The sequence below is a fragment of the Meleagris gallopavo genome, chromosome 3, assembly GCF_000146605.3.
Source record: "Meleagris gallopavo isolate NT-WF06-2002-E0010 breed Aviagen turkey brand Nicholas breeding stock chromosome 3, Turkey_5.1, whole genome shotgun sequence".
NCBI lineage: Eukaryota > Metazoa > Chordata > Aves > Galliformes > Phasianidae > Meleagris > Meleagris gallopavo.
In genome coordinates, this window is record NC_015013.2 from 14,968,655 (window position 1) to 14,988,287 (window position 19,633).

Genomic DNA, 19,633 nt, shown 5'->3' on the forward strand with positions numbered 1-19,633 from the left:
AAAAAAAAACAACCTCAGAAAACCCTCTATTGAATTATGTCATTTAACAGTAATTTCATCAGATACAACAAGCATGATGCTTCTCTATTGAACTCACATTCTGCCTTAAACAATAACTTTAGGGTGAATAGGCTAAAACTAAATCTCAAAGATTTTCCAGTTCAGTGGCACAAGACTTGCACTGAGATTACATCCCTTAACTTTCGTGTTGCTCTGTACAATAAGTACCAGGCCATCTGCTTACTAGAACTTCTCTTTGCTTCTTAACACAAGAACAGAAAACAGTTTTGAAGATCCATAAAAATCACGTCCTTTTTGAATCAAAAATATAAAAGACAGAAATAAGTTGACTTATTTTTTTTTGCCATGCATTTCTTTCTTGTCAGTTTATTCACTTTTGTATAGCAAAGAGGGAAATCTGAAGCCAACCTAAGAAATTATTTCATTTTCCAAGTTGAAAGTTATTTAAATGATAAGTCAGAATAAGATTTTGCTTCTGAAGTCTCAAAATCCATGATAAAGTCCAGAGTCAGACCCTATACTTGCAGGAGGTCTCCAGGCACAACAGAGAAAATCTAATATTATCTAGCCAAACATTGGGATTTTTTAATTCAAATCAAGACCAAAATCTTGTCATGTAGGTTACAGTCTAACAATCACTTAGGAAGACTTTATTTTTATCTACTAAATTTGAGAAATATCTTTTGGAGCCAACAGGACAACACGTTCCTTTTCTGAAGTTCCCTTTATTTAAAATACTATTCCACTCTCAGGTTGGCAAAATGGGTGTTCTACTGACACCAGCAGGTAAAAATAAGAAAGGAACCACATGTCTTTGCAGAGAACAGGAAAACAATCTGCAACCTGCATCTTAATATATTTGTTTGAATCTCTGCATAGTTTGAGCTTTGTTGGTAGGAAGAAGAGGAGAAAACTAAGAATAAGCATTCGGTAGGTCAACTATTGATATAAGAGTCTGAGCAAGCAGCTGCAAAATTCACTACGGTAATTTATCTGCATGGGTCAATGGCCATTGACTGACTGAAAATAAAGGTTGATCGCAGTGATAGATTTCAATGCCACTGCTATGAGCATATATTAATAAGCACAGCACGGAAGTGATTTTTGGCTCTGTGGTGGAAAGGACAGGTAATCAATACTTTTGTGTTCTTGATGAGGCTGAACTTTGTATTTGGATTATGCTAATTAAAGATTAAATTAAGTTCTGATGTTTTCATATAATTAAGAGATGGTGGAAAATAATAAAGTGGTAAATGGCTTCTATTGGCTATTTCTCTCTGAAACGAGCAAACAAAACACTGAAGCCATCAGAGAAAAGCAACATTTGTTGTTTGCAAGTATTCCCTTCTGTCTCAGATATTATTTCCACTACACGTTTGTCATAAGAGCAGGTACAGCATTTATGCTGCAAGCAGACATGGACTAGAGGTGCGCATGTTATCTTATGCAAGAACCCAGCAGATCTGGGCCACTTTTTGTTCAGATAGGTGGCCAAGCCATATAGGTCCACTCAGCCCTGCATGTTTCAGCCAGACCGAGCACTGTTTCTCAGACGTGTGAAGTTCTTCTTCAGGTGGAAGCAATTAAGAAGATTCCTGGCAGCACATGAATGCTGTGGTCCCCTTTGCTTTGCTCATATCCCCTCACTTCCAGCACAGCTGAGCAGAACCTCACCATGTGACTTGTCAGGACTGGATGCTGCTGGAGCCACTGTCCTGTCCCCACGAGTGCTCACCAAATTCATGAGGCTGACAGTGGGACTGGAAAACTGGGGCAGAGCTCAGCAGGTTAGGCATAAGCAAGCACGAACTATGGTGGATCCACCTTTGCAAATTACAAAGGTGTGAAGATAAATATGCATCTTGTCATGTGTAACCTGTTGTTCTGTGAAATTATTGAGTTTCAGTCACTCAGCACAATGACTGACACGATAGGTATTCTGCTGCATCGTTTGACTGCTCTATCTGGGCCTAAAGTGAAATGCCTACATTATTCAGGTATTTCATGAAATACCTGGCATTGTTATTACAGTCATGCTGTGAAACCAGTCACTGAGTGAAATGACTGAAATTTCCATTCGTTTGGAGTACAGATCCACTGCAGAAATCAGTCCTAATTTTCCAAAATGCTATGTAGCATTCTATGAGGATAGGGGCGAGTGTAAAAGACTACAGACCATTATAAACATGTATAGTAGAAATAGTTTTACTTCTCTTTTTCTACTTTGAAATTCAAAATAATCAGAAACTTGATGTTTTACACAATATCTACTAATTCTTTTCAACTTGATACATAAAGTTTTGACAATTCTCAAAATGCTTAGGCTTACAGATGAACAGTAACATAGTTCTTTTTCTTCTTCTTCTTCTGTTTTTTTTTTTTTTAATAGGTATCCTATATTTATGTCCTAAAATTACCTTTCATGAAAAATAAGCAGTTTGATTACATATAAATACCTGCAGCAAAAACTGGAGGATCCTAGGTGATCCTGGATGAACCTGTCTTTCAAAGCACATAAAAGCACACAGAAAGTGGCAGCTGCTATTAAACTTTGACATCCCTTCAAACCAGATATTTGAAATGTGGATGCACTTGGATAAGCCTGCACCTAGGCAGCAGCAATAACCAAGCAGTCAATGTGGCAATAACCATGTGCTCAAAGTGCCATCCCTTACACAGAACAAGGTCATTTTGAATTTGCATTGTGCTCTGTCTTGTTTTTTTCTTCACTTACTCTGTCACTGTGCACAGAACAATGCCTATACTATACTGCCATTTCAGAAACACTGACAGAGATGTGCCAATAATATTGGCCACAAAATAAATTGAAAGTGAATCCATTACCTATTTCTCTTTAATCCTTTTCTTTTCTGACACCTCTCTACACTGAAGTTTTAAACGTTTTTTTCCATTTTTTCCCCTCTAAACAGAACCACGGTATCAGGCTGATTGGCTTCCTAGTGGCCATTGGTGAGTTTTAATTCAGTTGCTGAAAGAGAAAGGAATTCTCAGCAATATACTGAGGATACTCCTCTCCTTCAAAAAAGATTTAATTTTTCCTGATTTTAGTCTTCATATTATCGTGTTAAGTTGAATGCAACATTTCAATATCTCTTCTGCTTTTAATTTCTGTGTTAAATTTAGCTGTGTGTGAACTTCAAGCTCTTAATTTAACATTCAAAAATCTGCATTTTCCAAATGTTTTTCAACTCTCTTTTTCACTGAAACTAAAGGTCAAATTTTAACTGATTTAATGAACAGTTTTTTTTCATTTTTAGAGAACTCAGTAGTCTCAAAAACAAAACAAACAAACACACACACACACACAAACAAAACACACACACAAAAAACCATTTTCCTTGCATGAGCAGAAATATCTACTTTGAAATGAACATTTCAATCCTTGCTACTTGGTAACTGATCATTTCCCCCAAAGCACTCCCAATAGGTGAATGAGGTTTTGTGAACAGCTGCATTGCACAAGTTATAAAACGGTTCTCTCCTCTGCATTAGCCAGTGAGGTTGGATTTAAACCTGTGCTTAGAGACTTGATTTTTGTCTTTACACTTATCCTGAATTAAAAATTCAAAGTTTGTGGTAGGTGCTCTTTAATATTTGCTGTTTCTTCTCCTGTCAAGTGACTGCCTATGTTTCAGCATACGCTATAAAGCCTGAGTACAGTGTGACATTATCTATCTGTGTACTAAGTACCCTGTATTTGATCATTTCCATGCTTCCATCAAGTAAACTCGTTCACATCAAGTAAACTGATACACAACAGTTAAAGCTGTGTAAAGCAAGTGAGATTTCTCAAAACAGTTTTTCTCACCTAGTCACTGTGGAAACTCAGGAGACCATCGTTATACACTTATTGTTCTTTTATAAAAACCTTCCAACTGTTTAATACTGAGTTGTTTGTTTCAGAAGGCACAGTGGATCTCATTGGTTTTGTTCGGTAGTCTACCACGAACTCACGCTGGAAGCATGACTCAAGCCAACACCCCTAAGCACTGTTGTTTTCATAATCTCTTAATTAATTTCCACAGTAGCAAGTGGATTAAAAATTACTGAGAGTGGTTACACAGTATCTCTTGAAATTTCCTCAAGATGAAGTAGAAAGCATCAAGAGCTGTAATTTCATTTCACAGATGCTGTCTCCAACTCTATCAGTCTCAGCAGGAAAACAGTAACGCTGGCAGCACTTTTCCACAAAGTGGCTCTTCAGGAACCAGAGGAGGCTGAACAGGTTATCTTGATGGTAGAGACTTGCTCCAAGCTTAGTGGGCAAACCTCTTCACACTGCTCACAGTTTATGGATTACTTTCTTTGAATTCTTCAGATTTTCTGAGTGCATCCCAGGGGAATATCCAACATGTGGGATGAGAGCTCAGCCAGCCTGCGATGGGAGCAGATCCGCTCCTTGGGGCTGTGCAGCCAGAGGCAAATCATTTCCAAGGGTTCTTTCACTCTGATTTCTGGAGGCAAACTTATGTCCATGAAAGTTCAAGGGGTGTAATTTTTATTGTGCATCATGGTGGGCAAAGTGAGGAAATCCAGGGACTTCCTTCCCATTATCAAGCACCATCGTGTCTCTATAAAGAGGATACATGCCGTAATTCATCAGTTCACCAGACAAAAAATGAAGCTTGGCATACATGTCCAGGTAAATCGTAATTCCTTCTGGGTGCCAAGGTGTTGGGCAGAACAGCATGCTTTGGAGGTGCAACACATCCCACACATAGACAGGTGCCAGAAACATCTGTTCTTGTTAAGGTTCTGTGAGGATCAGAAATACAAGGGAATCTTGAATTGACTCATTGTCAGTTAAGAAGAGCTGATCAGAAAACAAAACATTTTAAATAGAACTGTCAGAATTAGTAATGGGAAAAAGATGACATTTAATGACTTTCTAGATTAAACAGTTGTGTTTATTTTTTAAAGAAAAATATATAGTGTGTCACTATATCTCAGTTTCAAAAGGAATTTTTTTATTTTCCTGTCTTCTTATCTATAGATGTTTCAGTGCATTCATATTGGGGAGGAAAAAAAAAAAGTAACAGAAAAATATTTCAAAATCAGAGCAGTTTGATTGATCCAACTATTTGTATGTTAGCAGTTAAGAAACACTTTTAAGTTCTTAGCCCTTAGAGGCCTCTTCCAGAAGGAAAAATGACCCCTTAGCCATCAATATTTCACATTATTAGGCTCATGAACATTTTACAGCTGATGAAACAAGAATAAGGATATTCTCTATCTGCTCTATGTTTTGTTCAGTGTCTGGTGTCATATAGCGTTTTATATACATACATATGTATATACACACACATATATATATATCATAATAACAATTATCCTTCTCCTTTTCTCTACCTTAGTAAATAGTTTCATCTCCAGCCATGAGTTCTACTTTGCTTCCTCTCCTCCCCCCCCTCCAATTATCTCCTCCATCCACTGGGAGTTGGAGAGTGAGCAAACAACTGTGTGCTGCTCAGCCACCTGCCAGATTAAATCACAACCAACCACTTTAACAAGGAGATGCAAAAACTCATCTATACAGAAACCAATACTAACAACACTTTTTGAAACCCAGTTTTCCTCAAGAAAGTTAGCATCTGTATGCTGAATCTGCAAGTAGAAGTTGGAGTATCCAGAAAGCACAAGCAGGGATTCAACAGGCATGCCCCCTGCACACCTTCCAGTCCCATGGCTACTTCATAGGAGTTGTCAGAACTAAACTTAGCAGGTTTTCTTCCGCAGCCCGTCGGAGAAGTTTGCAAGAGTGAACCGTCTGTGCCCCCATGCGGAAGCTTGCAAGAAGCGCAGCACCCAGTCTTCGGAGCATTTCTGTTCCGAGCCTTCCCTTAAGTAAAGGCAGCGCTATGTGCTCTGCCAGCCCCTTTCTGTCTCCAGGAAATCATCCCAAATGATACACGGTCAGGGAAGACGCTTAAAATTCTTCAGTCTGATTTACCGGTGAATTAGCATTTAAAAAAAAAAAACACAAACAAACACAGGAATAAATTTAGGTGGAGTTACAGAAATAAAATACAGATACTAAAATAAATAGATTGTTTTGCATAGACTATAATACCAATGTAGTACAGAAATGAGCATCTTGGCCCTGAGTACACTGTGAATCTTTTCAGCCACCTATGTTCTATGACTGTCATGGGCATGGGAGCTTTCCTAGACAATGTACTGGGCGTTGGCTAATATATGATACAGGAGAGAGAACTTGTCATGAGTACCTTTCCAAAATTACTTGGTTGCCATATGTTTAAGCTACCAGGAAGTTTTCTGCATCTATCACATTCACAACAACAACAACAACAACAATGACAAAAAAGGAGCTAGGTGGAAAACAAATGAGTGTAGATCAGAGATGTGTGCATATTAACATAACCGTCATTGCTTTCTCATTTTATCCTCCAGTCCACCCAAAACGTAGGTTATTTTAATGCACTAAAACAAAGCAAAGAAAATCCAAAGCTCTTCGTGGAGATTAATTATGTAAAACTTTGGGGAAAAAAAAAATCCCCAGTTTTGTTAATAAGTGCTCCTTGTTCCTTATATTCACACACACATGCAAAGATTTCATGCGTACATATATAAATGAATATACATTTATATCAACTGTTCTTTACACACAGAAGAAAGGGAAACAATACAAGATCTTCTTAGCTTTCTGTGGGAAGAACTGTCGTTCTAATATCTGCTAATAGGAGTACTGAAGTGCATTCCCATGGAGCCAAAGGGCAAACACTGTTGACAGTATTGTCTGACAGAGGTGAAGTCCTCAGCACCCAACCTGCTCATGCAGAAGGCAAGGGAAGATGGAGACACAATGACACTGTCCTGATGTTTTCCATCAGTTTTATCCAGACTCGGGTTAAATGAGGTTCTGTGAAATTCAATTTGATTATAACTGAAATCACTGTCTCCATATGAGTCATATGTGTATTGCAAAATTTTAGATGTGCATAAATATAACTACACTGTAGCCATCACTATGTCTCACTTAATTTAGGTGACTTTTAAATAATTCTGTTAACCTTCTTCTAAGTCTGACTTCTTATGCAATAGCCCATCTTTATCTGGCTAACCTTTATGTGCTGACTGAGCTCATTCTGTGAAGCATTTGAGAATATCTCATTAGCTACAGACAGACATAAAGATCAGACTTAAAATTGGCTGTAGGAGTCAACAGCTTTAAGCACCTTGCATAGAAAATGAAGCATTTTGCAGGACTGTGATCTTGTATGTTCTCCAGTATGAACATAGGTTGTCCTCATCAGCGATCACCATGGGATGCTTCTGCAATGTAGCAATGCCAGAATTATGGGACCCTGCAGGTATATGGAGCTTTGGTGCCTGTTGCACCGAGCTGGAGGTCAGGAAGATCCAGACTTCATTTCTTGATCCACTGAAGGCTGTTAATATTCTTGCATCCCACACTTCTTACCACCTAAAAAAGTCCCTGAAATCTCTGGGCTCGCACAGAAACAAATAAACGAAGTTAAGTTTAATGTCATGCCTAGCTACGCTTATGCAATGCAATGACAAGTGAGTCACCTATGTAGCATGAGAGCCATCAGTCACTGCTATCATCCTTTCTGACTGCAGTGAAGGCCAAAGAGGTCCTTCGTCTCCCTGCATGCAGAAGTTGGCTACTGCAGCTCCACATAATGTGCAGCAATGGGACAGGGAAGGACCTAATTAATGGCTTAGTCATGCCCTCAATGAGCTGGGAGTCTGACAGAAGAAACAGCTGCTAAATGACGAGAGTAAAATAATATCTGCACATGCAGCAATAGACTAGGGAGTTCATAGAGCTGTCCCTTTTCTTTTCAAGATAATTCTAGCAAGGATTAAATAAAGTAGAAGACATTTACAGCTATGGAAGCTAATTACACTGCTTTTTATTATTATTTAAACAACACATCTACTAAAACAGACTCATTGAAAGTTAAACAAACTCACTAACAGCTTCATTTTGTTTGGTAATACAAGGCCTTTCTGGAGACATATGAGAAACACCAGAGAAAAGTTCTCTATCTCCATTAATGTTTTATGTCACAGTTATAATTTTATTCCAGAACTGCCTTGTTTCAGCCTCTGAGAGTAGTACTGTAACATCTTAGAGACTGCTATGTAGAGTAATTTAATTACTATCAGATGGTTAGATCAACAGTGCTAAAGCATAGAGTCGTTACTGATGAACAAGCCAGCAAAATTAAACCACTCACTGGAAATTGTTCCTTAACTACTTTACAACAGCAGAGAAAATTGTATTCCTATATTAAAACTTCAAGTCATGCTTACTATCTTTCTTTAAAAAATAAAGTAATCATTAGAAACAATAGGTGGGATTTTCAGAATTGCTTCAGCAACTACAATTCCTACGCTCCATTTCCAGAAAGATCCCTAAATGCCAGGAAGCCTGTAATTAATAGTCAGGTACACGTTTACTCCAGAAACATTAGAAGGTACTTACAAGAATCTCAGCAGAGAAAAGATGTAATAAACTTCTAATTAGTTTTCCAGAAATTCTGAAACAGGGAAAAGTTCTTCTGAAAAAGCAATTCTGAAAGCCAAGATATACAAACGTAGTTTCTAATAAAGTCCCAGGGATTTCCTGTTTGTCAGCTATAAGAGCATAAGCTTGAGGCAGGTGAAACCTAGAGAGCTCAATGGTTACAAGGGAACAATTGCCATAAGACAATTGAATGAAAGGACATAGAGCTGACTGATCTTTCTAATCTTATTTTCTATGTTTCTGAGGAAGAAAACACAAAGTTTCCATAATTGCAAGCTCTCTCCCTGCAACTCAGCAGAAACTGCTGTGAAAGACAAGAGATGAGAGCCTGCATGTGATCAAGGACTGAGGAATGACTGCCTGTTGGCCACTCCAGTAAAAGAAAGAGTTTATTGCTTAGTTAAAATTGCTTCTAGTCAGCTTTACATCATGACAATGTCATTTTGGGAACCAGGATGACTTACGTTTGACAGCCAAAATACCCTACTTCCCCACACCTGCTTGTAGCCTGCTATCTTCACATCCCTTGGCACTGCCCACAAGAACAAGCAGGAATTCTCTTGGCAGTTAATTGCTAGAAAACTTGTCCCTTGATAATGTAAGCATACATTTCCTGAATCATTAATAATGCAAGACACTTCCACATAAAGAGTATCAAAGTTGATGTTTTAAAACTCATTTCTTTTCCGAATGTGCTGAGAATTAGGCTTCAAAGATATCCCAAATCAAAAGTATCTAAAACTGTCATTTACTTTTGAAGTCTGAGCTTCAATCTAGTTTTATGACTGCTTTCAGTGACTGAAAACAAATGTTTCTATTCATCTGAGGTATAGCATGCATTCTGTATTCTGCTCAAATTACTTTTTTCTTTTTTTTTCAACTTGAAATGAGTATTAAATTACATGTTCCCATTTTTATTGTTAGACTAATTTAACTAAGCAGAAAATCATAGCTTAAACTTTAGATATTACTGACAATACAGGGTTTTGGAAAAAAAAATAATTAGATCCAATGCACTGAATTACTGAATTACAGGAGAGCTGAGTTAGTGATCCTCTAAGAAGCATTGCAACAATTCACATAAATGGACCAAAAGAAGAATAATTATGTTAAGACTCTCAATGAGTAGACAAAATCTTTCACTGGTTTTTAAACAGCATGTATCACTCTTTTGAACAGGACATTTCTTAGTCCTACCCCGCTGAAATTAATGAGCCTACTTAGAGTCAGAGATTAAGTGGGATCCACTTATTGTTTTCCAATTGGTATTTGGGAACAAATGAAATCTACTTGGATGCTAAGTCAAGGAATAAAGTAGCAGTTTGCCAGCTTTTCACATCTTAGTAATGTACAGTAATAAAATCTGCTATGGTGATGACAGCACACATTGGGTAGTTTTTTGAATAGTAAATTTTGTCTTGCATATTCTGGAGTGCCAAACAATGATAACTAATGCTGCTCAGAATAACCTCAGAGTATGGGGAGGGCTTAAAAACATTAAACAGCTTTTCAAGGACAGAATACAAATGCGCATGGTAAAATAAACACTCTTTAATATGGCAGTCTCCCTCTAGACCATGATGGTGCCTAAAAGGAGATGGACTTTTCAAAGCAGTGAGATAAGAGGATCTTTCTCCACTCAGAAGCGTTATTGGGCAGTTGGGGTCTGCCTCCACTGAGAACACAGAAAGTGGCACTAGGGTTCAACTGATGCACAAACACTTGTGTTGGCCAGGAGTATCAGATGGAGAAGTTGGGAAGGAAAAGACAGAAACAGGAGGCAAAGAGGGAAGGAAATAGTGATGCAGAGGGGCAGATGCTACTACTGAAGAGGAAATACTGAAAGAGAAAGAAAGCTGATAGCATCCTGACAGAGATGAAGCTGGGTCAAGATATGAGAAACATTAAAAGACTGTACAATTCTCTCTATACACAGTATTAAAAGTTGCCATGAGGCTATAAAGCTTCTCTTCTTTTCGTTTTACTCTTCACTACTGCAGTTTGAATAACCTAAGAATGACAGATGAAAGGGTACTAAAAGACTTTGCTTAGTACTATTACCCTTTGCTACACTTTTCACAAATCATTACACGTTTTTAAGAGAGTCAGCAGTTTTAAAATAACTTCAGTGATCTTTCATTACCATTGCTAACCCACATCACACAAACGAAAATTTTCTTTGCTTCCTGAATATACAAATTAATGAGCAAACTGTCCTGTAGAAATTGAAGTGACCCCTAAAGAACCCTTTGCCTCTCTTTGTGAAGAGATGCCATAATATTTTTCCAGTTCTTGAGTGATCTGTCTCCTTGAGCTTTCAGGCATCTCTTATTAAAGAATCTAACTTAAATTAGCTTTGTTTTGCACTTTTATTTCAGTAAATTGAATTTGTTCTCTTGCTGTTATGTTAAAGCGCAAATAAATAGATAAGTAAAAAGAAGGTAGGGGTAGCACCAGAAGTCGCCAATCTCAAGAAGCTAAAAGAAAAATAGCACCTTCTGGGTGAGACCCACATCGTGCTGGTATCATGTCTCAAGGGATGCAGTCAAAACTGCATTAATGAAATAAATTAAAGTGAGCCTAGAAAACCAATTTGAAGAAAAGTTACAACAGTGCTCAGGGGATGGGGTAGGTTATTACAGGTTGTAATTGTTACCATCATGTTAACATTCAGTTTTATTGATTGTTTACAGAACATTTTGTAATTAAAACATTGTCTGCACTCTATAGGATCATACACATACCACTGCTTAAGAGAATGGAAACAAGTTTGAAAGAGAAATAATAGTATTTTTAATAACTTTAATATTAGGAGATTCAAAGCAGCAATCCAATAGTCACATCTCTGTACAGTAGAAGGCACTGTACTGCAATACTTATCTATCAGATTTCATGAAAAATAACAATTTGCATCTCTTTGGAGAGGCAACACTGGAAAAACACAGAATGCTCTATAGTATTCTTCTCTAATGAGCATAAAACAGTGAAATATACAAGCTTGAGGAGAAATATTCAGTTATAAATTGCAAGATAAATTTATTTTTTCCTCTTGTCTTCACTGAGTTGCCCCCAGGTGGCCCACATCTGTCTTGAAAAGAAATATAGAAAATGGGACTTGCAACCACCTTTGGCCTTTCTAATGCTACATAAAGATAATGGTAATATCCATAATCGGAGTGGAATAAGTCCCATCTCCCTTAGGAGCTTTAAAATAGCATGCTTTTGCTCATCTCCGTAATAGACAAAGCAGAGACCTACTGGAAAATGAACAACAAATTGAATAACTGTGGAGGGATGTCTGAAGACTTTTCATGCAGGAAAACAGATATACAACAAGCTACAGAACTCAGTCAGTACTGCAGACATAAAATGCAAATGAGATCATATGAATATATCACAAAACACAGCAGAAATACTAAAACTACTAAGGAGATGCAACAACATTTCTCACAAAGATGTGATGCAGTGTAGCAGGAAGCAACCACGAGCACTAAAACAATCAGACTGCCAAGCAGAGCTTCAAAGCTTCCTCTTGACCATAAAAAAGAAAGCTGCAAGTCAAGACCTCTCGGGCTATGACTTTGTTCTACCTACTTTGCTGACAGGAGAGGGAATGCTCTGTTCCAGTTACTGGACCCAAATAAAACAAGAATCTAAATCTCTGTCCCAAGGAGAATCATAGAATGACTTAGTTTGGAAGGGACCTTAAAAGTCCACTCAGTTCCAACCTCCTGCCCTGTGCAGGGCTGCCTCCCACCAGCTCAGGCTGCCCAGTGCCCCACCCAACCTGGACTTGATGAGACATCCACAGCTTCTCTGGGCATCCTGTGCCGGTGCCTCACCACTTTCTGAGTGAAAAATTTCTTCCTAACATCTAACCTGAATTTCCCCTCTTTAAGTTTAAAACCATTCCCATTTATCCTATCACTTTCAGACTGTGTAAAAAGTCTGTTCCCCTCCTGTTTATAAGCTCCCTTCAGGTACTGAAAGGTCACAATGAGGTCACCCCAGAGACTTCCTTTCTCTATACTGAACAAGCTTGTTGAGAGGTGCTCCAGCCCTCTGGTCATATTTGTGGCCCCTCCTCTGGACCCATTCCAACAGCTCTGCATCCTTCCTATGCTGGGGGCCACAGGCTTGGACACAGTACACCAGATGGGACCTCAAGAGGGTAGAGGAAGGGGAGACAATTACCTCCTTCTCCTTGCTGGTCACCCCTCTTCTGATGCAATCCAGGATATTGTCGGCCTTCTGGGCTGCAGGAACACACTACTGGGTAGGCTTTAAACTTCTTTTGAATTGATAGAAGTTCTCTTCTAAAATGGGAAAATTCAGTAGAGGAGGCAACATGCAACAAGTTTTGGGCTTTGCAAAGTAGTATAGAATTTCACACATAAACAAATGCTCTGAAAATCTCAGTGCTTCTTCCAGCATATACCAATGGCAACTTCTAATCTTAAAATGAGTGATGCAGCTAACATCAGCTAAGATAGGAATCTTCTATATTTAGATGCTTCAATATCAAGAGATTAATTACTGGACATCTTGCCAAACATCTCAGTTTCTTCAAGGAAGAAGTAATAATCTGTTTTTCTCATTGCTGGTTTAGAGAAAACCACTCTGAAAAAATCAGTTTTATGATCTTGGGGCCAGTAGCTAGCTGTTGCCAACCGTTCTTCTATTATCTGTGGTTTGATCATGGGAGCAGTCTTAATAAAGAATCATAATAAGTATGTTTAATGCCTTTTCCCCCAAAAACAACAATAACAACAAAAAAACAACAAAAGTTTCCTTCTCCCTCTGTTCTGTATCTAGCTTTACAATACAATCTAGCATAGATTTCAACCCAGATCAGAATATTTCATAGGAAAGTGTCCAATTGAAGAAAAGATTTGTTGGGAGAAGATCGGTGCATTACTTTGACTGTAGTTACCAATGTCATGTGGTTTTTACTGAAGCCAGAAAGACTTCTGTTTGAAGGAAGTGGGAGAAAAGGGTGGAATAATCATGACACAGGAAGACAACAAGCCCCTGGATTTGAAATCATTTGATAAAGGATTAATGCAAGTGCTTCATTCTGAGGATTATCTGATAAATATTTGATGTGACTAATGTTTTCAGTAGTAATATTTCAATATTACAGTCCTATGACGAGTCAGATTAAGGTTTCTTATTCGTTCCAAATCCCAATAAGAAGTTTTCATATTGGCTAAATGAATGAGGCACCACAGAAATAGGGATGCTATCCCACCTGCTGCAGTAAGAGATCACTTTCTCCAGTACCACCTCTACTTCCCTGCCAAGTCTTACAGACAGACTCCTCCTGATCCCATCAATGTAGAAGCAATAAAAATCCCTCCATTCCTTCCTGACTCTACCAAAGCACCATAGATCGCCTTCATCCTGCATTTGCAAACCACTGCAGGAGGATATAGCTCATTCAGGCATCATTGTGACTGTTCTGGGAGTGATGGAGTGCCACAGTCTCAGCATGGTAATGCCTAGGTGCCTTGGGCAGCAACGCAGAACAACTTACAGAAGACTAGTTGTATCAACACGTCACAATTTTGTTAAATGTTGATATAACACATACTCAGATTTGTGCTACATCTGTGGTATTAAAGCAAATCTCTCCACTGTCATAAAAACTTTAAAGGCTGTTTCATCATTTTATTTAGAATATAAGTGTAGGAGTTTTTTATTTAAATTGTTTTGGATTTGCCTATCCTGCTTCTGACACTGTTGCTCTTCATATTTAACTCAAATGTTTACATTTGAAGACTGGTTACATTCATGCAAAAAGAGGTCATTCTCTTTAGAATTACCACTAACTTCCTTAGCATCCTCCAGATTGACAGAATAACGTTAGAAACATTACCTGATAAAGTAATTTATTCCATTCTTGTCCATTTGGCCTTCCTTTTCAATCTGCTGTGATGTACCAGAGGCACACATTAGCTTAGCTCAGGCTTCAAAAAGTAAAGCAGTTTCTTTCCATGCTTAGGAAAGCCCAAATCATATAAAAAAAACTTCTGCTCTTCAGTCTGAACTCAGAGACTTGATCATATGTTGAGTAGTATCTACATGATTCACACTCTGATTAACATGCATTTTCCAGGAATTCTATTCTGTATCTAGAAAACTTACGTACTGACCAAACATAATAATTACAACAGATCAGTACTACCTGTTACCATCATTGTGCTTGTTTTCTACAGATTTTTTCTTCTATTAGAACTTCATCCTGGAAAATACTGAGTACAGTAATCCTTACATAGAAGAATATTAAAGCAGATGTTTAGCTGTTCTGTTGTTACCTGCCATGAGGCTGTAGGCCCAAGAGCACAATGCCACACAGAAAGCAGTCTGAAACTTCATCATTTATTCAATGCCAGCATTCTAAAAACAAATCATTCAGAACACCAATGAAAACAAGACCATATTTTTAAGTTTGCTTGTCAATTCAGTCCTTTCCAAATAAGTAAACACTAACAAATTATTTGGTTTTATAATTCTTTGACAGATAACTACAAGAGGTTCTAATTCCAGCCTTATCAGATTAATTCCTAAGCTGCACTCAATGAACTCTCTTCTCCCACTAAAAGCAATTAATATTCTAGTCTGGTTTGCTAGCCATAGTTGCAATTCTAAGGATGTTAGCTGAAAAAAAGGAAGGGTTAACAATATTTTGTTTCTTCAGGAAATACATGCTAGCAGCAGGAGTCTTCTCGCTGGTACAATATGGCTGATGTTAACTGGAAAATTCCTGCTTCAATTAAACAAGAAATAAGAAAGTAATACAGTTAGTTATACAAGTTGTACTCCCGACAAAGATTACTGAGTATGTGAGAAGTAAGAAGATGATATGTAGAGTGCAGAGATTAGAATGATATTCAATTAATTCATATTTACCTTTTATTAAATACAAGGTCCAAGTTCTCCTGAATCCCAGTAAAGGTACAAAGCAAGTTCAATGAATCTGTTGATAAGACTCTCAAAGCCCACTGTTCTCTCTTGAATATCATCACATTTAGAAGAGTGGCTAGAGCAGTAAAAAACATTCACTGTATGTTACACAGAGATAAACATGTTGATAGTAAATTATAGGTTACACTGGTCTGAGTTGTGCAGAATATGCCAGCCTAGAATATGCCAGCCATAGCTGTTCTGAAATAATATCATTTCTTCAATAATCATTGCTTCTGTAATTGAAACAGCACAAAAATTATAAGGAATCTAGCTACCCTAGATTGCCAGTGATGTATATCCACTTTGTTTTTGCCTTTAAATAGATAATATAATTTCCCATTTAGTGATTAATACAAGTCTACTTCATTTGCTAATACAGTACTGTTAGATTTTAGGGTTTTAGAAGTTGGCCTTATTCCTTGCTTGAAGAATTTCTTGTTTCTTCTACATATCCAACTTGTTTTCATGAAATATAAATCAAAAAATGGGAAATTTCAAAGTAGCTTGATCTTACTATGTATCACAATACAACATGATTGCTTGTCTCTTCAGTGTAGAAAAAGGAAGATTAGATCAGAACTACATTTTTTAAAAAATGTACTTTGTCACAACAGTTGTCATTGTGATTAAGTACAAAAAAGCAAGCGTGCACATTTTACATCTTACATTTACTATGTCAGCCTCTTTGTAAGTGTACACTGCTTAATATCTGACATGTATTTATCTAATTTGAAAAGAGTGGCTACTGCATTCTAAATAAAATATAAATTCCATACAGAGACAGAATGATTTGGAAAAGGAAAACCAGCAATACCTTCTCAGGGAAAGGGACACATTTTAAACTTTAGAAGCTGGAAATGTTTGGAAAACAAGGCTATACAACTAGAAATGTGTACTATTGCTGACATAAAGCTGAGAAAAATAGAAGCTGAGAGAACTCAGCATCACTCACATGAACTTATAAAGGTGCTACAAAGCAATGGCAATACAGGTTTTAAAGAGGATTAACCAACAAAGTTCACATGCCTGTCACAGACAGCGTATTAATCAGCACTAAGTCAATTAAAGTGAAGGACACTATTCTAATGCAAAAGTCACAGCAAGATAATACAGCAGTTGTTGGGCATCACCTTCATTCGCAGATCTGGGATAGCAGTATTTTTCAGCTTCACTACTATCTGCAGTTCCTCCTTTTCCCCCTCACCATAGAATGATAGAGTCATTAAGGTTGGAAAAGATCTCTTGATCATTTAATACAGCCACCCACCTTCACCAATATTTCTTACTCAACCTTGTTACTCAGTGCCAAACCTATACATTTCTTGAACACCTCCAACGGACAGTGAGTCCATGTCCCTGTGCAGCCTGTTCCAATGCCCCATCACTTTTTTGGAGAAGAAAATTTTCCTACTATCCAACCTGAACCTCCCTTGGTGCAACTTCAGGCCATTCTTTCTCATCCTATAGCTGGATGAGGAGGAGGTCTCACCCAGGAGGGGAGACTAACCCCTATATCACCACAACCTCCTTTTAGACAGTTGTAGAGAACTTGAAAGTCTCCCTTGAGCCTCCTCTTCTCCAGATTGATCAATCCCAATTCCCTCTGCTGTTCCTCATAAGACTTGTGCTCCAAATCCTCCATCAGTTTTGTTACCCTTCTCTGAAAACCTCTCAGGGCATTACTGCCCTCTGTTTAGCGCAGGGCCCCAAACTGAACACAGTACTTGAGCTGTGGCCTCACTAGAGCTCAAGATCATACGGAATCATCTCCCTGGTCCTGCTGTTCACTATTTTGGATATAAAAATGTATATAATGAGGCATTTGGATGACGTATTGGTATTTATAGCCAACATATACATATGTATGTTCTTTCTGGAACAAATAGCCTGTGCACATCTTCTTACAAGACCATAGAAGACCCTAGTAAAACAATGTGTACTTTATATATAATTATATATATAATTTTGTAATCATATATGTGCAAATAACTAGGAATAGTCATTTTCTTTCTTTCTCTCTTTCCAACTGGAGCTTTAAAGAAAAAAAAATAAGACTAAAATCTCTTCTTGTTCAAAGCCACACCTCCATCAACTGAAGAGAAACAAAACTTAATGAAACAATGAGAGAATCTCTCTGGCTTAAAACGACAAAAATTAAGAAACAAGCATGAATAAAAATAATGTGATGTTAGAAATGATCACTTTCTCATATCAGTTTTTCAGACATTTAATTTTAGCTTTAAAGTATCAGCTTTCCTATTGCTCCTATGGCTAAAAACAACAGTACCTACCTTAATAAATCTAACCACTAAATAAACAAACCAGTTTATGTCTCTTAACAGCTTCTCATAGATATGTTGAGTGCCTTATGCATATTAATGTTGAAAATAAATATTTAAAGTTCAAAATCCCAACTGATAATTGATCAAAACAATGGTAGTCATGTACCCTGTGTAGGCTTCAAGCATCTGCATGAGAAATTTGCTGCATTTTGAAAGCTACTCCATTTTGAGTACTGCAAGAATTATTTGCATAAGAAAATACTTAAAAGTAACTAACATGCTCTAAATTTACACCTTTCTGCTGTGTGTTGACCTCACCCTTAAAAATACCCTCAGACAAACTCAACTTTAAAATTGTACTAAGGTACCTAGCAGCTCAAGGGATTATTTAATTTTTACTAGTGTATATTGTGCCTGTCAGACTTTAACATAGTAAGCAAGCTTCACTATCAAAAGAGCAGCAGCTTTTGTATTTATTTCAGTAAGGAGGTAAGAGGAGTAAATAGTCTGCTGTTTTGAATCACACAAAGAGAAAACAGCAATTAAAAACCCTTGGATGTGATAGATCCCTTTTAAATCTTCTCGTGCAGTTTACTTCCAAATATTTGCAACAGCTTAGAAAAAAAAAGCTTCAATTTGTTGGAAGAAGCCAAAAATCAAATACTGTACCACATAAACTCAGTAATAATTCTGTTTTTCAATTTTAAATCTCTAAGTGTAAATACAAGACTGGCTTGTATTACTTTGCAGAACTAATTTCTCCTTTTGGGGAAATTTTCTGAAATTTGGAACCAGGCTCAAAGGCATCACCTTTTTAGGTATTTCCTAATAAAATAATACTTCTTGTGTGCCTAAGAATCCATAAAAGACATACATCTATTTTATGCGCTTTTTGAGTATTTTGTGTTTTTGAAATTGATCTCAAGGAGGTTCCCAGGAGCATGTCTCTCTCTACTCATTTGACAAGAGCTGAAGAGGAAAGCTCCTCAACTCTATGATGGTTCTGGTACAGGAAAGAACACTGGAGGTACTTAAGCTTTACAGCAGAAGATGAAGCCAACTATACAAACTAGTAGAAATCTCGAAAGAATACTGAAGAACTGATTTTGCTCTGACTTCATGCTAGGCTGAGCACTAAACTTTGCTTCTCACACATTAGCAATGCCAGAAAGGGACTGAAGGCTCCATCTACTGTGGTGCCAACAGTAGAACTGACCACATTTGCTGTAACCACGAAATTGGTACAAGATTATACACGAGTGCAAAAGATCTTCAAAGCATTCTGCTTTCCATGCATCTATAGCAGAACTTACCTCTATAATTATTAAGTAATTTTTTCTGTATTATTCCAACTCTTCCATCTCTGCTATTCCAATTTCACTTCAGAGTGGACTGGAAAAAAAGTGCTGTCTTTCAAAACAGAATCAAAACAAAAATACATGGCAATTTATCTCCAAAGTAGCATCCATAGGACACAACTCAAGTATTATCCACCAGAAAACTTCCATTATTATTATTATTTTGTTGTTATTTTTACAGAAGCTATTAAAAAAAAACAAACATAAGTCATTAAGTATTTTTGCAAATGTAGATCCTATTCCTGCTGTGGTGGTAATGTAACCGAAAAGCTTATTCTGAGCTTTCTTGGCTCTTCCACAAACACATACAAAGGTGCTTCAGTAATGGAAAAAACTATTGAATAATAACAACAGAAGTCTTCTTTTCAGATCTACCTGAAATGAAATATTTAAGCATCAAGTAACATAATAATTTTAAGCCATTTTTTTAAATAGTTCAGCTGTAAGCCAGAGTCAAAATAGTTTAA

General features: G+C 37.3%; 1 long non-coding RNA gene across 1 annotated transcript; it reads right to left on the bottom strand.

The window, feature by feature from the left end:
• Positions 1 to 29: 29 nt before the first annotated feature.
• Positions 30 to 19,620, bottom strand: LOC116216431. The gene is made up of 5 exons (XR_004159153.1): positions 19,122 to 19,620; positions 15,470 to 15,599; positions 14,875 to 14,956; positions 12,752 to 12,873; positions 30 to 5,983 (listed from the first exon to the last, which is right to left on the bottom strand). It is a non-coding gene; the product is annotated as an uncharacterized LOC116216431 (long non-coding RNA).
• Positions 19,621 to 19,633: the final 13 nt, after the last annotated feature.